The following is a 14,519-nucleotide window of genomic DNA, read 5'->3' on the forward strand; positions in this document are numbered from 1 at the left end:
ATTGTACAGTGCGCCTAGGAGACAGATAATTTGAATAGCTATAGCTCCACGTTATTAAAGAAATTGAATAAGAAATTTAAACTTTTTTTTTTAATTTTATTTATTTATTTGACAGAGAGAGATCACAAGTAGGCAGAGAGGCAGGCAGAGAGAGAGGAAGGGAAGCAGGCCCCCTGCTGAGCAGAGAGCCCGATGTGGGACTTGATCCCAGGACCCTGAGATCATGACCTGAGCCGAAGGCAGCGGCTTAACCCACTGAGCCACCCAGGTGCCCCTTGAATAAGAAATTTAAAAAAGAAATATTCAGCTTAGATAATTTCACTGGAAACTTCTACCAAACATTTAAATAAGTAACACCAATTCTACATACTCTGTTCTAGAAAATAAAGAGGAAAACACTTCCCAATTCATTTCATGAAATATTTCCTTAATATCAAAACCAGACAAAGAAAGTACAAAAAAAAGTACAGAACAATATCTTTTATGAATATAGACACAAAAATCCTTAGTAAGATATTACCTAATAAAATTCTTCTGTATGTAAAAAAAATTATACACCATGATCAAGTGTGGCTTATTACAGGGATGCCAGAGTGGATCAATATTTGAAAATCAATCAATGTAATACATTGTGTATAATAAAATTATAATACATCATAATACATGAAAAAGAAAAATTATTTATCAATTATTTCAGAAAAAAATGTAAAGTTCAACATCCATTCATGATAAAAGCCCTCAGAAAAACAGGACTAGAAGGGAACTTCCTCAGTTTGATAAAGTGAATTGACATCTACAGATAACATTAAATGTAATAGTGGGGACGCCTGGGTGGCTCAGTTTGTTAAGTGACTGCCTTAGGCTCAGGTTATGATCCTGGAGTCTCAGTATGGAGTCCTGGGACAGAGTCTGCAATCAGACTCCTTGCAGGGAGTCTGCTTCTCCCTGTGACCCTCTCCCTTCTGCCCTCTCTCTCTTTCATGATCTCTCTTTCTCTCAAATAAATAAAATCTAAAAAAAAAAAAAAAGTAATAGCAAAAAAAAAAAATAATAATGTTTTGTTCTAAAGTCAGGAAAAAGCAAGACTGCCCACTTTCATCACTGTTATTAAGTATAGTTCTGAAAGTTCTAATCAACGCAATAAGGCAAGAAAAAGGGGAAAAGGATATAGGTGAGAAAGTAGGAAATAAAACTGTCCATATTTGTAGATGACATGAGTCATTGTTTAAATAAAATAAAACTGTCCATATTTGTAGATGACATGAGTCATTGTTTACATGAAAAAATCCCAAGGAATCTTTAAAAAAAAGAAAAAAAAATCCAAGAACTAACAAGTGAGTTCAGCAAGGTCACAGGATACAAGATAAACATATCATTATCAATTTACTTATATATACTAGCAGTGGGGACTAACATATGGACACTGAAACTACAGACAACAAAAGCAAAATAGACAAATGTGACATCATCAAACTTAAAAATTTCTGTTCATCAAAGGAGTGCAAGGTCAAACTACAGAAGGGGAGAAAATATTTGCAAATTATATAAGAAACTCCCACAACCCATTGGGAAAAAAAAAATAGCTCTTTTAAAAAATGGTCAAAAGAATAAATGATTCTCCAAAGAAGATACACAAATGGCCAACAAGCATATGAAAAGATACTGAACATTACTAAAATTAAGAGCAAGACAAATCAAAATCCCAGTAAGATATCACATCATACTCATTAAGATGGTCATTTTTTTTTTTTTAAGATTTTATTTATTGGGGCACCTGGGTGGCTCAGGGTGTTAAAGCCTCTGCCTTCGGCTCAGGTCATGATCCCAGGGTCCTGGGATTGAGCTCACATCGGGCTCTCTGCTCAGTGGGGAGCCTGCTTCCCTTCCTTTCTCACTGTCTGCCTCTCTGCCTACTTGTGATCTCTGTCTGTCAAATAAATAAAAATTTATTTATTTGTCAGAGAGAGAGAGAGCACGCACAGGCAGGAAGAGTGGCAGGCAGAAGCAGAAGGAGAAGCAGGCTCCCTGTCAAGCAAGGAGCCCATTCTGGGACTCGATCCCAGGACACTGGAATCATGACCGGAGCTGAAGGCAGCCGCTTAGCCGACTGAACCACCCAGGCTGAACTACCCAGGCATCCCAAGATTGCCACTACTAAAAGAAAAGAAAGTAACAAGTGTTGGCAAGGATGCAGAGAAATTGAAACTCCTGTGTATTGTTGGTGGGAATGTAAAATGGTGCAGACAAATGGAAAACAATGTGGAGGTTCCTCAAAAAATTAAAAACAGAATTACCATATGATCCAGCAGTCCCACGTCTGGGTATATACCCAAAAGAATCCAAAGAATTCAAAACGGGATTTAAAAGAGGTATTTGCACACCCATGTTCACTGCAGCATTATTCACATTAACCAGGAGGTGGAAGCCACTGACTGATAAACCGGGTAAAGATGATGTGGTATATCTATACAATGGAATATTATGGAGACCTACAGAAGGAAAACCTGTCCTCCAACCTGGATGAACCTCGAGGACCTTATGCTAAGTGAATAAGCCAGTCACAGAAAGACAAACACAATATAATACCGCTTATATGAAGTATCTGAAATAGTCAAAATCATAGAAATAGGAGGTAGAAAAGTGGTTGCCAAGGGCTGGGTGGGGAAACTGAAGAGAGGAAATAGTACTTAATGGTTATAAATGATCAATTTTGCAAAATGAAGAGTTCTAAAGATCTGTTGCACAACAGTGTGAATATACTTAACTCTACTAAACTGTATTCTTAAAATGGTTAAGAAGATTTAAAAAAAAAAAAAAAATTCAGTCTCTTCTAGTCCCTAAAGAACATGTTACTAAGCAACAACTTGAATGAATGGATGAATTAGATCACTTTTCAATTCAACTTCAAGTACCAGGAAGACATGAGGTGTAGTGGTTAAATGTGTGGACTTTGGAGTCAGGCAGACTAGAGCGTGAATTCTGAGTCAGACACTTGGGGACATTTGGTTATGCCTCAGTTTCCTCAACCGCCAAATGGGATAATAATTCTCATCCTGAGATGTTATGAGGGGGAAACAAGGTGACATGCATAAAGACTAACCTGGTCCTTGCAGGGAGAAGATCACAACAGGAGATAGCTTTCACTCTTCACCACCAAATGAAGATGCTTTAGGACTCCCTTGTCCCAAATAAGTATCCCAAAATACTTATTTGGTGATATTCCTAATAATATTATTCTGTCTACGGCCATACCACCTTGACTTGCCTGAACTCATCTGATCTTCTAACATTGTTTTTCCTATTTATCCAACAAGTTTGACCATTCTTTTAGGAACACTGAGGTTTTCATATGTAGACCTACTATTCTGCACATAGTAGGCATTCTGAGCTGCCTTTCCAATGCAGCTGCACTCTGCTGCAAAGAAAGCATCTACAGAGCTGAATCCCCCCAGACTATGCATATAGGGGGCTCTTTGACTATGAGCTAGTGGTCAATCATATTCACTTCTCAAGATGTAGCTGAAATTTCATTTCTGTGGAGACTCCCTGACACCTCCCTTGTGCCTTCACCCCTAAATGACACACAGGGTTACTGTATGATAATCATTGATATGTGTGTCTTCCCTAGTGAGACCTAGTTTCCTTAGGACCAGCGCTCTGCGTTCATGTGATTAGTCCAGGCACCTGTGCTCAGGAAAGTGTTTAAAACTGGCTATGGACTGGGCACCTGGGTGGCTCAGTGGGTTAAGCCGCTGCCTTCGGCTCAGGTCATGATCTCTGGGTCCTGGGATCGAGTCCCGCATCGGGCTCTCTGCTCAGCGGGGAGCCTGCTTCCTCCTCTCTCTCTCTCTGCCTGCCTCTATGCCTACTTGTGATCTCTCTCTGTCAAATAAATAAATAAAATCTTTAAAGAAAAAAAACTGGCTATGGACTGAATAATGGCTTGAAAAAAAGTTCAAAGTGGAGTCAAAAAAGTGCAGGGTTAAGACAGAATTACAAATGAAATGTATAAAAGAAACTAGAAGTGGGAGGGGTGTGTAGGCAACAATTCCTAGTTATGGCTCTGAGTAGGACCACAGTACTAGATCAAACATCAGGTACAGCAGATGAACAAAGTGGAATCTTTGTATCCATGGATTACTACAACCTTTGTCACAATCACATCCTACGCTGAGCATCTTAACACATGAAATGAGGCTGTGGCGGGAGCTCAGGTTGCATCAAGTCCTTGCAGTTCAGAAAGCGGGGACCTTAGTTTCACCATGGTTTTCAGGTCTTGAACCAATATTTTACTGGAGATTCCACTAAATCACAACCTGTGACTGAGTCTCACCCGTCCTATGATTCCCATCACATAGTTTTCTGGTGTAAGTTCTAGTCAGCCTAAGATTGCAGCTAATCAAGAAACCAAGAAGAAAAAAATCTAGCAGAGTCTGGATTTTCAATTACATGGATAGTCAGCTTCTGAAAAATGGAGTGTCCAACACTGAGCCTTCTTTCCTGGAGTGGGCCTTTTCTCCTTGGAACTCACCAGATCTTACTGTTCTTGTATATAATAGATTAACTTTCTTTTTATTTATTTATTTATTTATTTATTTGTTTGTTTGACAGAGAGAGATCACAAGTAGGCGGGGGCAGGGGGGAAGCAGGTTCCCTGCTGAGCAGAGAGCCCGATGCGGGGCTCGACCCCAGGACCCCGAGATCACGACCAGAGCTGAAGGCAGAGGCTCAACCCACTGAGCCACCCAGGCGCCCCATAGATTAACTTTCTATATTAGGTTTCAGAAATAAATGATAGGAATTGTATAAGTGACAGGCTAACTTTTAAGTGCCAAAATTTCTTGGTATGTAAATGAAAATGTACAGAAAAAGCAGACTACACACACTCAAAGAATCTGCAAATCCAAGTCCTGCCAAGAGCCAAGAGAATTCTGTGAACTGAAAAAGACTCCATGCCAGAAGCATGAGCTAGCATTGCGGAGGTTATAATTTCTTGCTCTGCATTGTGTCCTCTGCATTGTTTAATGCACATACAGAAACTGAAATAGTGACTGGGCCATTTCTTTTCTCAGTAACATTGAAAACAAAACAAAAAACAACGTGAGCCACAAGGTCACTAGTCCTGAGATCTAATTAGTTTACTTGCCGTAAAGTGCACATCAAGTGTAACCTGTAGTTTTTAAGCTGTCCAAATGTCTCCTGGTGTTGCACTCCCTCAGCATTTTCAAACTTAACACCCAACCTGGAGCAGAGGTAAAGGTAAATGGGCCAGGTGTAGAATGAGGACTTAAACTCCAGGTTAAGGTTCAACCACAAACGCTGTTTTAAACAAGGTCATTGCTCAACCACAACAGTATGGTAATGCAAAAATAGTATCTGCTGGGGGAAGAAAGTGCAGTGCTTTGAGAACTAGAAACAAGCAGGTAAATTCAAAGCCTTGCATTTACATTACATGGAGGACCAATTTTCCTATACACAGGAGCAAAGGGAATACTGTCTTCTTGTCGCTTAATGTTACCTTTGCCTCTGCTGTTAAATGCGTTTTCCATGAAGAGGAACTAGGTGATGGGGAATCAAAGGCCATCAGCATGTTTGTGGCCCTGCCTAAATGTATTCTGAGTGAGTTCTAGGAGTCCACAGTGACCTAAAAAAGCAGGCTATCTAGGGGGTAGCCAGGATCTGAGGCAAGAAGTTTGTACACTAACGTTGTTCAGCACTCATAGGATTCTATCTTTATTAGATTAGATAATACTAGGTATTATATGCTAGTCTGTTAAGCAAATAAATACACAAAAAGAAGTGACAATCCACATAATTACATGACTAGTTTTTACCACCACTCACCACTCACAGTGAGCAGATTTTCTTCCACCCAAGCTGATGAGGGAGCAGGAGGCTGGCTGAGGACACCGAACCTGACTTAGGTTCTGGGACTTCCTCAAAGCCAGTGCAAACCAGTTGCCCTGGTGCAACTGGTGTAAGGATGTAAGGCTCCCTTTAGCCTGAAAAGCTAGTAAGCAATAAATGGCAAGTAACAGTAACCATCAGGGCCCAGAAACGTGTCAGAAATAAGTCTGGGGCGGGGGGCCGGTTCAAACCGATTTGTTGATCTTGTACCTCTTGCTCTGGTAACAACACTCCTTGGCCTCAGGCTCCAGGCAGACACAAGAAATCTCAGGGGTGGCGGAAGAGCGAGAGACGCGAGGTGACCCGGCTGGCGGGAGCCTCCCCACCGCGGCCCTCCAGCGGGGCTTAGTCACCCACAGAGGCTGGCGTGAGGTCCCGCAGGAGGACCGGGAGGCAGCGCAGGGCCGCGCCGAAGCGCCCCCGCCGCAAGTTTCCGCGCACGTGGCCGCGCTCCCCCCGTCTCGCGGGCTCCCGGCGCGGCCAGGGCGCGCGGCGGCGGGCGGGGGCGGACCCGTGCGCAGGGCTCCTGGCCGCTTTCCAGGTCGGCGCACTAATACGGGCGATGAGGCTTCGCGGCTCCAGTCTGACTGACGCCGGCTGGGGCCGCCGCCGCCGCCGCCGCCGCCGCAGCCGCTGTCTCGGTCCCCGCCGCCGCCGGGCCCTGCAGCCGCTGAGCGCGCGCAGCCACGCAGTGAGTGCGCGGCGCTTGGAGCGGGCGGCTGGGGACCCACGGCGGGGGGTGGGGTGGGGAGCCGGACCTGGGGTGGGGGGAGGGATGAGTGGCATCGTGGGGACAGGTAAGAGATGCCCTCCCCAGCGCGCGCTGGACGAGTGCGCGCGCGCGCGTGTGTGTGTGCTTGTGCGGCTAAGTTGTTCTTCCCCGAGGGAAGTCTCCGAGGCCCTTTGGTGTGTGGCTTGGGTTCTTTGTACTCTCCATCCCCGCATTTCTTGGCGAAGCCTGTTTGGGGTGGGGTGGGGCCGGAGGGGACAGCACCGGAGAGTTGGCCGCGCGCCCTCCCCGCCGCCGCAGCCGCCCGGGCAGCGGGCACCTGGGACCTGTAGGAGGATGCTGGTCCCGCGGCGGGGGCGCCGGCCGAGCGGTGCTGTGGCCCAGGGCGTGGGCAGGGATGCGCGCTAGCTCTCCGGCGCCCGGACTGGGCACCGCGCGGGGGTCGAGCACCGAGGACAGGCGCCGCGGAGACCCAGACTCAGAGCTGAGTAACCGTTTGTTGTGGCCGAAAGTGGGGGGGGGGGGGCAGTGGAGAAAGCGGGGTGGGGGTAGTAATTGTGACTCAGCTGGCCTCCCTGGCCTTCTGTTTGGTAGGCTTTTTCACTCTGCTTACCTTTGAGGCACGCGAAGTGGGAAGAAAAAAAAAAGTTAGGAATGTTCAAGTGTCTCCGGGCTAGCGCTTGGATTGTGTTGGGAGCTGGGATGTTTGTCTTTTCCTTCGCCTGCCATTCGGTGCCAGCTCTCCGCAGAGGGGAGGGGGGCGAGGTGGGGAACAGATACAGGAGACTAACTGACGCCAGCATTGTGATCGGAAGGAGGAGCGCGGGGAAAACATTTTTATGGATGGCTAATCGCTGACAATTCTTCCCGTTACTATTCCTTCCTCCTCCCACCCTTGACAGTGGAAATTTCAAAGGATAATTTAGAAATCCTCCGTTGACTTATTTCTGGGTTGGAACTGGTACTTCTGAGAAATAGCCTACGATTTTTTTGTATATCTAGTTTCGGAATAAAATTGCATGTACATTATTTACCCAGTAATTAACAGTCGGATGCACACCCACAGGACACTGTGGATTGCTTTTAATGGATCCAATTTACAAGTGTCATTACAGTGGTTTGCCAGATTTCTCGGATGATCTTTTGGGAAGTGTGGTTTAGCAGGAATAATAGAGGATAACTGTCAAGTCATACGGCATTTAATAATGCTATCTCCTTGGCCGTAACTGAGCACAGCTTTGAGGGCATCCTTCTGAGGGAGTGAAATGTTCATGCTACAAACAGATCTTCTGTCTTAGGAGTCCTGCCGGTGTGAGAGAATGCCATTGGATGTTTATATTTTTAAAATAGCGATCTATATTTAAAAAGGAAGTAAAAGTAAAGCCCAAACACATTCTCCAAACTCCACATTCAGTAAGTGAGTCTTTCTATGCTTGTAGGAAATCATGAACAAGATTTTGGACTGTTTTCAAATTTGTGGTTGTCCAAGAAGGACACTGCAGATAAGAAAATGATGTAATAGTTTATAAATAAGGAACATTTTAAATATAATATGACAAAAGTTTAAAATAATATATCAGAAAAGGAACTTGTAGTGATAATAATTGTCTTCATTGATGGCAGGACAACTGTCTTCAGCAGACAGCCTTGAGCCTCTTAATCTCTTCTGACACAACCAACTCCCATTTTTATGCTTGACTGGCTATCTTTGTCTGAGTTGTTTTATGCTTCAGCTCTGTGGTTTTAAGCTATGTTTAAGAGAATGTCAACATATTCTTGACCTGAACAAACTCATTTTTATCAGTACAGTGTTTACTGAAGATGAAGGGTATAAACAAATTTTAGGTTAAACCCCTAAGTACTTTGTAATTCCCACACCTTTGTCATCAGTGTCTTAGAGTCAACATGAACTATTAGACTTTTCTCCCTCTAAAATATTTTTCTTCTATATCTTCAGTTAATGGCTAATCAGAGAATGTTTACAGATATCAACTACTGCATCCCTGATTGCCCAAGACAAGGAATGAGAAAGAAGAGGTTTTCTTGTTTTGTTTTGTTTTTTAAATGAAACCTTGCCAAGGATATCTATAAGTAATAAACAACGGGCAAAATTATTTATCTTTTCTGTCCATGTGGTCAGCTGGAGCAGAAAAAAAATCTGTCAAGAAATTATTTCATAAAGATTAAAATATTCACTTTCAGGGTTACAAACAGTTTAATTTTGATTAATGAGAGTGCGATTTCCTTTGCCAAATTGGAGAGCTCATGTCTCAGGAGTGGTCAGTATAGCATGTAGGCAACTAACTAGTTTATATCTAACATTCCCTTTGCAATAAAGAAAACAGCAATTTCATCATCTACTGCTTTATTATGTCAGAAATAATACATATTCAAAGAATGTATTTTGCTTTAAGGGAAGGTAAATGTTACAGAAAATGAAGACTTAAAATTTGCAAAACATACTAATTACATTTTAAGCTTCTATCAAACCTTAGTGCAGATTTTGTTATTGTTTCTAACATTTGGAGAGGAATTCAGAAACAAGGAAGTGTCCAGAATAAAAGAATAAATATAGCAGTACATTGAAAGCATGAATCTCTTCAAACAGTTGTAATTTTAGGTTGTTGGATTTTTATTTCCTTGGTTACTGTTGCTAGTGAGTTGAAAAGTTATTCTAACGCAAAAAAAACAGAACAAAACAGGCAAACAATGAATTCATGAGTAGTTACAACAGTTTGAGTATGCTTTATAGATTTTTTTTTTTCTGTTAGCTCATGAATGTCCATGTTGTGAGTGGTCACATAACAAAAAATAAACAGTTATCCCTTAGCAATAAACTAACCTTTTAAAATAAATATTCCTGTAAATTGTGTCTCAAGGAACGTGTGCTAACCAATGTTGTTAAGATTTCACAATATCTGTTAGTATTAGAAGCCATTATACCGGTGCAAGCTGGATGTTAATCTTCCCAAAGAAATGCATCCTGACACTTGCACCCCAAACCATCCTGAACACCCTGTACTACTCTCCTTTGGTGGCAGCCTCCAGCTGCCCCAGACCACTTTTCCAGGTTGCTCTTACCCCTCCTTCTAGATTTCAAGCTGTCATTAAATTATTATAATTCATTAAGATAATGAATTATAATATTATAATTTCCCGTCATGCCCTGTCTTTTTTCTTCTCTGCATCTGTACTCATGCTAAGGCCTAAAATGCCATCCCCTGCTTCCCAGCGTAGCATCAGATCCTAAGGGATGGCTGCATCTTCCTCATGTTCTGTGGTCCTGTCCAGGTGCAGCCTTCACGAACTTTTTTATGGTCCTGGTCTCAGATGTCTCCTCCTTTGAGCTGCTATGCCTCTTTGCATTTTCCACTCTTGCTCCGTCTCGTCTTATATGAAGTTACTCATGTGCTAATTTATTTCTGCTAGTCAGTCAGTGCTCTCAAGATCTGTGAAGGAAGGGACCATGCTTCATCTTTTCCTTTCCCTTAATGCCGCCCACAGTGCCTAGCATAGTGCTCAGTCAATAAATAGTAATTAAGTGACACATCTTTCACTGAACCCATGTTTGTTTGTTTTTTCTTCTGAAATAAAATCTGTAAAAGAGTTTCCCCCATACAGTACGTCTTAGCGGTGCATCTTTCAAGAAGCCAGTGTTGAACTTGAGCTGAGGACTTTGTTCAGAGGCTGTGGAGAGCTGGCCCTGAAAAGCCTCCAGTCCAGTCAAGCCTCTTCTGAATATTGTGGCTGAGCATTACAGTCAGGAAAGCTTATGTGATACTCTTATTGCATTAGCGATTTTCCATATCAGATTCACTAAAGACACAATGGAAACCATTTAGGAAAAAAAAAAAACCAACAACAACAACAACAAAAACCCCAGATTTTGATGTGATATGACTACCACAATGAAACTCTAATGTAATTCCACAGAAAATCGCTAACCCCTCTCCCCAACCCCATAGCCACATAAAAAGTGATACCATTTTTAATGTATGTGTTTCAAACTATGGTCACAAAAGAAAAAGCAGACCGCTACTGAGATGAATTTCTGTTTAGGTCAGGTTGGTTGTATAAAGAGTCTTATCAATCAGCCTTGTTGGAGAACTGACTCTCCTTTCTGTTCCGTGCTCATTGTGTTAATAAACGATACTAAATCATTTCTTAAAATACGTCATATTCTCTTAAGTGACTCAGAATTAATAGAGATAGTGTAATATAAAAATATAATTTGTGTATAAATATCATGCCCCTATAATACATTCAATTTTACAGTTTTAGTTGGGAAGTCTAATCAACTCAAAACCAATTTTCTGAGATTCAAAGAGATTCTGACATAAAATTTAAATTCATAACTTAAGATGAAATGCAGAAACAGTAAGAAACAAATTATAAATGTGTATGTTCTGTATCATTTTAGAAGTCATAAACATTGAAAATATTTTGGTTCTTCCCCTTCATTCTCTAACCCTATTTAATTCAAAGATAAAAATTTAACCCATAAAATAAATGTAAAGGAGTCCTACAAAGTCTGATTTTTCCTATAAAGACAATTCTGATTTCTTTCTTGGGGGGGGGTAGTATTAAATGTCACATTTTTTCTCTCTTTTTTATTCTGATTACCAGATATCACTGGTAGGTAGCATTGCTTTAGTATATGAATTTCCGCATAGGGAAATTTAATATTTGATCACTTCCCCTTCCCCTTTTTCAAATTTAATTTTGAAGGACTATACATGGAAAACATGTATTCCTCAGTCATGAAATGGGTTTAGTGAAAAGTAGTCTTGGACTTATAAACACTGACATCACTAAGAATGACCATTCATCCCAGAACTCCAATGACCTGGAGAAAACTCCAGTTTTCAACCACTGCACAAATAATCTGTAAAGTGAGCGTGTGTTCTGGGGGCCACCCAGATGGCTTGACATTAGAGATTGCTTCAGGAACAATCTAGAGGGAGGCTTGGGGAGTAGTGGAAGTGTGAACACTGAGTAGCAACAGCTTACATTCACTGCTTCTGAGGGTGCTTCCACAGCTAGGCTGGGCCATGAGCTCGCTTGATCCCAACTCTGCTTTATCCCAAGGAATATCTTTTTCCATGTAGCCTAATATTTTTCTTTTTTAATCTGTTAAATTGCTCGGAAGCTGGTCAAATGTTGAGTTGCTTTAGTTAGTGTGTATGTAACTGTATGTTTTGATTTGATTTGATGAAATGCAGACATTGTGACATGGGTAGGGTAAGAGATTGATGTGGAACTGTCGTTTGGGACCGTTTATCAGAAGGCGTGAAAGATTTTTAACTTAAGTACTTGTGGGTTGTGGAAGGTCTGGAGCAGATTTGCAGATTTTTTTTTTTTTTTTTTAATGGAGAGTTTGATGGATGGTGAAATTCAACTGAAGTGCTGGGAGTTGCTTTCTGAATTCTTGTATCTAAATTTAACTGACTTGGGAGCCACACATTTCAGAAAATAACTCTAAGAAGGATTCACAGATTCCATCAGAGTTTTCCATCTCATGGTAGAATGTTTGACTTCTCTTCACACTTCACTCTAAATCCATTAATCCATATTCCTTTTTTTCTTTGCGGGGAATCACACAGGAGAGAACTGGAGTTTGACTGCATAGGAAAAAGTGTTCATTGAAAATCTTGTGCATTGGGGTAGTTCTAAGGATTCGAGACACCTTAGCTTGGACAAGCTTACTCATGCCGAAGACTGACATTGCTTATTTAGGCTGGTGTCAGCAGTATTAGAAGCTAATTAGGAGTTCAGAGGGTCTCAGTGGGCTGGCCAGGGAATCTAATCAGCACTCAGAACATTGTTTGTCTGGAAAAATGAATTCCAGTTTCCTAATGACTCCCCAGAAATTGGCACAACATGTTCACAAAATGGCACTGCTGGTGATTAATGGTTATGAAGAATGATATGGGATTATTGTTAGTTATGATTAATGGTTTGATTAATGATATGAGTGACTATTAGAAGCCAGTGAATGTGGAAGATGAGAAAATGTGTTGAAGCTAAAGAGATTTTAGTTCTCCTGTGGTTTTCCTTAACTTGCTGATGCATTGATATTATTCTTTCCTTGTTATGTGGTGGTAGTAGAAATTCATTTCTAGGAGCAAAAATTAGATCAGGTGTTTGTCAAAGAGAAACCTTTGTGTACAGAAACGCTTCCCTTAGGGCTTCTTGGTTAATTGTGTTGACACAAAGCAGTCATTAGGTGTGGGCTATGTTTGCAAACAATGGCAAGTCAGTGCCTAGGTGTTACTTCAAAGGAGTGGCACTTCCTTTCTGTTGTCATTAATTTAAGCTGACTGCAAATACACATTTTTTTTCAAGACATTGTATGGATTATGTTTAGGGTTTTAAAATGTGATTTTGTTGATGCAGTCATTACACTAGAAAGTTAGATAAAATCTGAGCAGCTTATATAGGTTTATTCACTCAATCATTGTTTACTCTGTGCCTTGAGTAATTGCACTGCCTAGGAGGCCCCTAACCCTAAGGACCATATAACAAAATAAAGTACCAAAGGAAAATAAAATCAGGATTTCATAGCCTAATTAGAAAGAGAGAGAAATCAGGAAAGCAAATATCAAAATATTTACCCAGTAGTTTCTTTTTTTTTTTTTTTTTAAAGATTTTATTTATTTATTTGACAGAGAACACAAGTAGGCAGAGAGGCAGGCAGAGAGAGAGAGAGAGAGAGAAGCAGGCTCTGCACTGAGCAGAGAGCCTGATGCGGGGCTCAATCCCAGGACCCTGGGATCATGACCTGGGCTGAAGGTAGAGGCTTCAACCCGCTGAGCCACCCAGGCGCCCTACCCAGTAGTATCTTTATGCAAAAAAAAAGGGGAGCAATCTATTTGGATTTCTGTATATTTTTCCTGGTTAGAATTCCATTTTTACTGTGTGTGTATTTTGAATCACCCATGACAAGGATAATTATAGTGGTCCCATATGGGGTTTTAGGAGTCAAAATAAAAGTGAAATCCAAAGTGTAAGGGGAATAGAGATTGTTGCACCAGGTCCTTGTTCAGAAGTGAAGGACGCTGAAGACATCCCTGGGCCTGGAATTGTACTAATGTGTCTGTGGGGACAAGAGCCTTTGCTTCTCTGGTTTTCCCTCTTAACCTCTACTGGCTCAAGAGTGAGCGTGCATGGCCCCTCCTACAGGAAGTCACCCCTGGTCCTTTTAATAGCATTTGTAATCTATCACCTGTCTGGCATTAATGTGTTTAGATTCTGTCTCCGCTCCTGTCTCTACAACTGTACTATCAGAGAGAGAAGGGGTCAGCATCTAGCATAGATGTCTGGCTCATTGCTGATTCTTGCTCGATTTCATTTCTTCCTTCAACCACCGTCCTCTCTCTTCCCTAAGATACTGTAGAAGAAGGCAGAAGGAAGGGTTAGGCATTAGGATTTTACTCTGTAAGCAAGAGAAAACTATTAAATTTTAACCTGTGGGCAAAAGAGAAATCCCCAAAGGGTTTGAACGGGTGAATCACATCATCAGATCTGTGTGTGAAGGAGATTAGAGACCAATGGAAGGGGCGTGGTGCTTCTAAGTGGCCACATGGACACCTAGCAAAGCTGGTGAGATGGCGGTTGACACACCATTTCCACTGCTGCATGAATGTCTTTGGCAATTAAAAATCTGAACTTTCCCAAAGAGCAATCTTGAACACAGTTATCAGTGATAACTTCTCCCTCAGTTTATAATCTCCACCACTCAAGCAGCCCTTGGTCAGGAAACTCAACCTCCCACAACACACATGCATCAGTAAAACTTTAAAAGTTACCCACATGCCATTTAAAAAAATACATTTAAAATATTATTTATAGCCATTTCACACTTTGCAGGTGTTTCCATAAA

The 14,519-nt window shown here is 41.6% G+C and overlaps 1 protein-coding gene across 1 annotated transcript in view; it reads left to right on the forward strand.

Annotated features, from left to right (window-relative positions):
* Positions 1-6,193: 6,193 nt before the first annotated feature.
* Positions 6,194-14,519, forward strand: part of SMAD9 (SMAD family member 9) — a 74,974-nt gene continuing 66,648 nt past the window's right edge. The window contains 1 exon segment of the mRNA XM_032314649.1: positions 6,194-6,598. The gene's annotated coding sequence lies outside the window, so the exon portion shown is untranslated.

This window comes from Mustela erminea, chromosome 15, assembly GCF_009829155.1.
Source record: "Mustela erminea isolate mMusErm1 chromosome 15, mMusErm1.Pri, whole genome shotgun sequence".
NCBI classification, from domain to species: Eukaryota; Metazoa; Chordata; class Mammalia; order Carnivora; family Mustelidae; genus Mustela; species Mustela erminea.